This window comes from Sciurus carolinensis, chromosome 16, assembly GCF_902686445.1.
Source record: "Sciurus carolinensis chromosome 16, mSciCar1.2, whole genome shotgun sequence".
Taxonomy (NCBI): Eukaryota; Metazoa; Chordata; class Mammalia; order Rodentia; family Sciuridae; genus Sciurus; species Sciurus carolinensis.
In genome coordinates, this window is record NC_062228.1 from 44,005,787 (window position 1) to 44,014,948 (window position 9,162).

Consider the following 9,162-nt stretch of genomic DNA (forward strand, 5'->3'; position numbering starts at 1 on the left):
ATCCCATTTGTTTACAATAATATATATATATATATTATTGTATATATATATATATATATATATATATACAAAAAAAAAGAAACTGGTAAACACAAATGAACAGTTACATATTCATACCCTGAGGATGCCTAAAGATTTTTTCTGTTTTTTTTTTTTCTAAAAATGCAATACAGATGTGCACCTGATCACCTTGATTAGTGATGGAATGGAATGGTATAGACCAATGCAATCCTTATGGGCACAGTTTAAGAATACTCTGAATGGAAAAAAAAAAAAACTGATGCTGGTAATTGTTTAAAGAAAGAACAAGTGTCAACAAAAATGTTGAAAATCAAAATTACATACTCTTGAAATAACACAAAAACCAGATCATACAGAACCAATGACATTCATTTTACTCTCCAGAAAAACTCAAAGGCAGAGGGAATCCAGGTCAATTTAAATTGAGGCAGTGCTACATAAGAAATGGAAACAGAATAAATTAACCTCAGAAGGGAAATGAAGAAAACAAATTTCCCAAAAGTGTTCATGTCTGTATTATACAGGGATACACAAAATATCAAAATTACAGTCTGTATTTTCTTTCTGTTCATAGTAAATTATCAAACTTCTGTTCAATGCATTACTTTTATCAGTCTTCTATTTAGCAACATATGCTATATACATACTTGTATTTTACCATGAGAATTACAGTTAAATCAGATTTATATACATTTTTATTTCTATTATAAGACAATATCTTTCTAGTGATTCATTTTAACAACCTTGATTTTTAAATGATTCTTTTTAGTATGATAGCATGATGGTTTGAACAGTTGAAGCATACTAGGATAACTACACAGTAATGTTTAAACTAATTTACAGCTATAGGAAAATGTTGGATTTTTAAAATATAAGCAAGACTTCACAATTACAAACAGTGAAATGAATAAATAAAGTAATTTTTTTATCAGTGGTCATTCATTATTTTGCTTTTAGGAACCTGGAAGAAATTGTCATCTTTGAGTTTCAAATATTCTGGTAAATCTAGTCGCTTCTTAGCTTCCTCAATATCACCTTGAATTGCTGAAATAAATGACTCTAAAGAATCAAAGTTCTTTTCTGTCTGAGGTAGCCAAAAATGGCAACACTGAGGATCTCCCCATAAGAGTCCTCTTCAAAGGTATGGATGATGTGAGTTTCCATGGACTCTTTCATATTCTTGTAGTATGGGTTCCATCCTATGCTCACCACCATCTTATGAACATCTCCACTTCCAACAATGGCCCAACCATAATAAATGCCAGGGGATACTCAGCTGGAAGATTATCTACTACTTGTTCAGGAAAATTAGCTGTGGGGATGCCCAGCTGCTTGGAGCCGCGGCCCAAGCCCCCGCACTACTTGACCCGGGCAGAAGTACAGCAGGCTTCTCCGTCATGACGCCCTCTGCCGGGGACGCGGGCTGCAGGCCAGTCTGCGCGTCTGGCGGAGCCGCCGTGGGGACGGTGCTCCGAGACCCGGACCAGCCCAGCCAGAGCAAGAACTATGCCCGCTGGGTGCGCATGCCAAGTACCGGATGGCACTGACGACACGCCGCGGCGGGTCTCTCACACCGTTGATTCATCAGAAGTTGCTGGACAACTCAGGAAGCGCGTCTCCGCCACTAGAGCTGCTGCAACATCAGAAGTGCGGCTGTGTCAGAGAGCGCAGCTGGGTCTGCCAGAAGGCGGAGATCTCTGCCAGTCTTCACTAGACCGGCTTAAGGTCACGTCCGCCTTCTGCATATATTCTTATAAATATTCTTGTTTCTTTATAAAATTTTACAATCCCCAATCATAACCCTACTCCCACCCAAAATTTGTTATCAACCCTAAACTTATGTCTCCACCTGAAGTTAATTTTAAATGAAACCATAAAGTTAGCTGATCATTGACAGGTGTTTGGGTTACAACATAATATTTACCTGTTTAATTATTACCATATACAGATATATGCATATGAATCATTTAATCACACATCCATCATATGTAATACCATGTATTTGTCTGACTATCATTAGTACAATCCCCATGGCAATAAATGAAAATTCATGTTTTCCTTGATGTTTTATGCATATATTCTATTCATGTACCCTGATATACTTATTTGTTCTCTAACCCATACCCTAGCCTGACATAAAATTTGGGAGTAAACTTAAATGGATCCCTACAAGTGAAGCTCATCTTACATGAAAACATATACATATGCTATTGTTTTGACTTACATACCTGAAATTTATTGGTGTAATTGTACAGATAATTGAGGTTAATCAGGGTTTAGATGGTATGCAGGTCATAGACGCTAAAAAGGACATAAAGGTTTTGCACAAAATAGTAGTAATGCAGGTTGTAGAATTAATTCATGGCATAGGACCCATGTAGGACATCAGAGCTACTAAGTTTATTTAGAATTTTGAGACCAAATATGCTGCAGAGATCATAGACACAATGCAGGGAATAAAAAGTATACTGATATTGGAGCTTTCAATTTTCATAGAGGCTACTAAGAACATTTGGGTTATTCAGGCATAAAAGCTACACAGGCCATAGACCTACCGAGGTCATAGTGTCTTTTCAGGTCATCTAGGCACCTTGGGACATAAGACATAAGCATAAGATAATGTCTATGATGTTTATGGAGGATAAATTGCCACAAAGTCACAGAGATTATTCAGGTATTACAGTCTAGACTGGACCTAGAATTTACTCAGAACATAGATTCTACACAGGTCATAGAGGCTACATGTTCATTGAAATTAGTAAGGTCATTTAGTCTAATAAATCCACACAGGCTAGGCAGAAAATATAGGCTATTTTGGGTATAAAGGCTACACTGGTCTTCCAGGGTACTTAGATGATAGAGGTTGTATGGTTATAGGGGCTACTCAACACAGAGAAGCACTAAATTCATAGTGACTACTAAAATTATAGGGAATATTTAGGTAATTTAGACTATACACTCAATAAGTTCTACCCAGATGAGAGCAGATACTCAGTTTACACAGACTTCACAGAATATAGAACTAATAATTATCTTATAGAATCCACAGGTACAACAGATAACTCAGATCATTGAACCTACTTGGGTCATAGAGACTTCACAAGAATTACAAACTATTTAGGTTATTTATGATTCTCAAGTCATTGAGCTACACAGGTCATAGAAACTAACACCTTTTAGGATACACAAAACTTAGTGTCTATTCTGACCACAAATTTTACTTAAGTCACACTGGCTACTGAGATCAAAGTATGCAGAGTTAATTTAGACTACCCAGACTATATAGGTGATAGAGGTGACAGTGCCTTCCTAACTATACAGGCTAATCTGGTCATAGTCTCTACAAATCATGGAGGTTCTGCAGGCAAGAGCAGGTTTACAGGCTTCAAATTCTTACAAGTTATACTAGTCATAGAGGCAATTCACTCCATACAGTATACTCAAGACACAAAGGATAAACAAAGATAATAGAGGTTTTTTAGGTCACAAGTGCTATGTAAGTCATAGGGATTGTTGATCTTAGAAGCTACATGGATCCTGGAGGATATTTAGATCAAAATGGCTTCTCAGGCCAAAATCACCATGCCAGTTACAGAAAAGGCAAAGTTCATAGAACTTGTTCAGGTGTTATAGTCTATGCAGGTCATTCAGTAGAGTATGACATAGAAACTACTTGGGTAGCAGTGTGAATGCAAGCAACAGATGTTATTCAGGTCATAGTCATTGAGATAATAAGGTGATGGAGAATATGTAGGACATAAAGGCTAGGCAGGACATAGGGTCTATGATTAGGTTACTAAAGCCATACAGGTTTGGCAAATAATTTAGTGTACTCGGACAATAAAGACTACACACTTATAACAGTTACTTGGGTGATAAACAGCATGCATGTTTAGAGATTAAAAAATATACCAAGGTTACTCAGGCCATCAAGGCTTTGCAGGTCACAAATGATTATAATTTATTTAGACTATTCATGATATAAAAATAGACTCAGGCTACAGTAGCTACATAGGTTTAAAGATTATTTGGGTAATAGGGTTAAACAGATCATAGAAGTTACATAGATGATAGAGGTCCTGCAGGTCATAGTATCTACTCAGGTTTAAAGACTATAGAGTCATTGGGTTCAAAGGTCACATAGGCTACTCAGTTCAACTATTCCAATCATGTTCTAGGATGTGTGTGGGCAGTAGAAGTTACTTAATCCTTAATTTCTATAAATGTAATAGCAACTACTCACATCATAGAGACAAAGAAACTCATTTATTATACTCAGGTCAAATGGGTAATCAGTCATAAAACCTATGCCAGTGATATTAGCTGCACTGGACTTGGAGTAACAAAGAGGTTACTCAGGTCATGCAGGCAGGTGGGTTGGGTCCCTGCCTGTTACCTCCATGATGCAAGTGACCTGACTCACCTGCCAGCTTGCTCCATGACTGTGACCAACCAGTGATGGCACCGACCTAGGTGCAGTGAGTTGTCATTCTTGATAGTAGTTACTTAGATAATATATGCTTCTCAGGGTAATAGAGTGTATGCCTCTAATAAATAGTATTCAAACCATGCTAAGCAGGTTATAGGGGTTACAGAGTCAAAAAAAAAAAACTTAGGTACAAAAGGCTACAGATTTCAAGTAATCCCTGAAACTTTTAGGTGTTATGAAGGACATAGAAGCAATTCAGGAGAAAGAGGCTAAACAGGCATAGGCATTCCTACTGTCACTTATCCTACTAAGACCATAGAGGTAACTCAGGTCATTTAAGCTGCTGAAGCTATAAGGGCTACCCAGTTCATAGAGTCTACTCATGCAATAGAGTTACTCAGACCATAGAGGTTTTATGGTTCAGAGAGGTTTTGTAAGTCATTGAGGCTACATTTATTGTAAAGGTTACTTCATATAGAAACCATACAGCTACACAAAAAATAAAGGTGAGGCAAATTACAAAGGTTAATCACCATAGAGTTTGTGCAGCTTATAGCTAAAACTCAGATCATAGAGGCAGTGTGAGACAGAATCTATGCAGGTAATAGAATATATGAAGATTATGGCAGCTATTGAGGCCATCGATGCAACTTAGGACATGGACACTAGTCAGTCTATAGAGTCTATGGTCAGCATATAGGCTAGACACATCATTTAAGTTATGTAGATAGAAGTCACTATTCATGTCATAGAGGCTTGAAGGGTCATAGACAATAGCAAGGTCATAGGTGCTAGGCAGGTAATGAGGGTTACACAGGTCCCAAAGTCTATGCAGTTCATCAAAGTTATTCAGGAAAAAGATGCTACTCAGGACACAGACACTATACAGGTGATAGAGACTACTCAGGCCACAGAATCTAGGTTGACCATAGAGGTTATACAGAACATACAGGCTATGCAGGACCATGAAGATAGTCAAGTAACAGAGAATACACTGTTGGCAGAGTATACTGAGGTCATAGAAGTTATGAACAACACACATGCAACTTAGGTCACAAGAAATATTCAGGTAATGGAGGTCATTTAGATCAAGGCAAATATTCAGGTCCTAGAAGATATGATACTCCTAAAATCTACTCAGTACATAAAGGTTGAAAAGTCACAGTGGCTACTTAGGTCAAACAGGATACTAAAGTCAAATTAAATACTCATTTCATGAAAACAATTCAGATAACACAGCTTCATGATCAAAGAGGCTACTCAGGACTGAGAGATTACACAAGCCTTAGCAATGACTCATGTGATAAAGGATACATTGGTCTAACAAGGTACTTAGGAAATAGAGGTATTCATATCTTACTGGCTATGCAGGTCACAGGGGTTATTAACTTCATTTCAGATACTCAGAACATAGAAGAGGCACAGGTCATGGAGTCTAGGAATGTCGTAGTGTGTACTCTGACATGGAGTTAACATGGATCATAATGGCCATTTTAGGTCATAGAGGTCCTAATGGTAATTGAGGTTTCTTGGGTCATAGAGAGGAAGCAGGCAATATTATCTACTCAGGACTTAGAGAATAAGAAGGTCATACAGGCTAATTAACACTCAGACACTATGCAAGTCACAGGGCTATTCAGACTAGAGAGACAGCTCAAGTCATAAAGTATGCTTATGTCATAGAGGCTCCAGAGATTACAGAGGCTATGCTAGTTACAGAGGCTAAAGCAGAAATAGATGCTAAATAGGTCTTAGGGGCAACTGAGATAATAGGGGTTATGAAGAACCTAGAGGGAATTCAGGTCATAGAGGTTGTGCAAGTCCTAGAAGGTACACAGATTATATTTGCTGCATGTTTATAGTTATTACTCAGACCTCAAAGGTATGAAGTTAACCATAAACTCCTCAGGTCATAGAGGATACTGAGGTCCTTTTGGTTTCTCAGGCTATAACAGTTTTGCAGATCATACAGACTGAATACCAGAGGCTACATAGGCTATATAATATGATAATATGTAAATTACACAGACTACACTTATCAAAGTGGATCTTAATTTATTTAGTAACTCTTTCTATAGAGGCCACATAGGTCACTTAGGCACTCAGGCCTTAGGGGATATGTAAGTCAAATGCTATGCTGGACACAGTCCCATATGTCATAAGAATTATGCATATCACTGATGCTACTCAGTTGATAGAGATGAAACAGTCCCAAAGTTTATGTAGTTCAAAAAGTGTGTACCCAGAACATACAGGCTACTCAAGGCCAAAACTTCTAAAGAAGTGCCATAGAGGAACTAGAGGTCAAAAGAATACAAGAGGCTCTTGATGTCTTAGAAGGGGTGCAGGACATGGAGGCTACTGAACTTACAGAAACTATATAGAGCTTAGAGGCTACTCAGGTTATAGAACTTATGAAGGTAATAACAGTGACAAATATAAGAGCATACTCAGGCCGTAAGGATAATTAAATCATAGTGGATATTGTATCCATAAAAGTTGTTGTCATCATTTGGAATTTTTCGGCCATTAGAACTTCACAGGTGATATACACTGGTAGGTCATAGAGTCTATGCATGTTATATAGGTTGTGCTCCTTATAAGGCTATGTAGTAGAGGCTACTCAGATCAAGAGAAATGCTAGAAATATGGGCTACCAATCCATACATACTACACTGGCTATGGGGCATACTCAGGGCACAGAGACTTCATACATCATAAAGGCACAAGGGTCATGGATGCTAACAGGTCATAAGTTCTACTCAGATCTTAGAGGCAGTGCAGGTAATAGTCTACAAAAGTCATTCAGTCCATTGAGATCAATGAAGTACAGATACTTTTGTCAACAAATGTCATGTTGATTTTACAAATCATAGAGTATATGTTGTCACAGAAGTTTCTTCACCATATAGGTTCTACACATCACAGAGGATACTGAGGTATTAGAGGTTGCTAAAGCTATTTAGTCTACTAGCACCTTAGAGTTCACAAATGTTGGTTAGACAACTCAGGTCACACAAATTAATAAGGTTCTAGAGACTATTAAGAAAATTTAGGTGAATCAGTCTATAAAGTATATATAGGTCAGAGGCTAGACAGGTCATAGATGCTTCATAGATATTAAGGCTTAGCATGAGATAGAGGTTACTCAGTTCATTTAAGATAATGATGGCATAAAGGTTATGCAAATATTAGTGGTTTCATAGGTCATAGAAGCTATACAGGTCACAGAGGCGATGTAAATCTTTGCAGATACACAGGTCACAGATACTTCACAGATCATAGAATTTATCTATTATAGGGATTTCAGACCAGTGAATGTACAGAGGAGTGAAAGTTCTTTGAGTTGAGCAAACTCCTCAGGACAATAGGCCTTCTGTCTATATGACTTAGAAATGCTCTGCAACTCCTATGTCCTTGAGACCTGGAGACATTATCCTATTATAATAATATTCGGTACTAGTGGAATCTGAGAAGCAAGCAAGTTATGTGATCTGCACATGCACAAAGGTAACTACACTATCTAATCTAAAGTAACTTGATATAACACTGGAATAGATAATAAACTACACTTACTTTCCCACCAAAGACACTTCTTGTCCTTCACCATTCTGTGTACTTACCTTTTCATTGCTTTCCCCTTAACCCTCATAAAAGGACCCCAATTAACCTTTATAACCTAGGGCAAATAGGATTTTCAGGCCATAGAAGCTACCTAGAATAATTTTTGTAGACTTTTCAGGACATAGAGACTAAGCAAATAATACAAGCCTCATAAAAACAGGCTATGCAGGACATAGAAACTATGTAGTACATGGAGTTTAGTAAGGTCATAGAGACAACTGTGGTTGTTTATGATTTTGGAAGGTCATATCAAACATATCATGGAATATTTAAATACACTGAATGCACAATAAAAATATATACTATCAGCAGTCAGCATAACGGAAAGTTTAGGGTGATCTGAAAATGCCTATCAATGCAGGTTTTGCTTGAATAGCTACAAAGACTTCTTGAAGTAAGTCATGAAGTATGTTTGAAAAAAATGTTTCAGTCAGAACTAATAAATCTTATGCAGGAGGTGAAACAAAACTACAGTCAAACAATTGAAGACCTAAGAAAGAAACTTGAGAAAACAGGGATAGTAAGATCTCTTGTTGTCATGAAGAAACAAAGTTAATTTTGTCAAAATGGCCATTGTACCAAGATCAATATACACATTCAATGCATTGCTAATCAAAATAACAATTATTTTTTTCATATGAAAAAAAGAATTTTTATTGATATTTATAAACATTTTTGTTAATGAATTAAATATGTATTTATATTTAAAATATATTTACTGAATTATGTATGTATATAAAAATATAAAATATATATACACAACATATATAATAATATGTCACATATTTATACATATATATGGAGAAATAGAGCCCCATCTCTCTCTATCCCATACTTTGTAATGTATTTTTTCTACTGAAGAGGCAGAGAAGTGGTGTTCAATTTCTGTGACCTCTGCTGTCTGTATATGGTTTTGGGTCACTCTACAATGTCCACTGTGGAGAGAATCTGATTCTGAGATTTTTAAAAATAATAGAATCAAATGTGCCTTATTTTTGAACTTCAGCAATCATCCAAACTCACCACATAAAACAAAACACAAAACACTAGGACACATGAGGAATATATTCTAAATTTTCTTCAAACTT

The 9,162-nt window shown here is 36.8% G+C and overlaps 1 pseudogene; it reads right to left on the reverse strand.

Annotated features, from left to right (window-relative positions):
* Window positions 1-949: 949 nt before the first annotated feature.
* Window positions 950-2,585, reverse strand: LOC124966077 (riboflavin kinase-like; annotated as a pseudogene).
* Window positions 2,586-9,162: the final 6,577 nt, after the last annotated feature.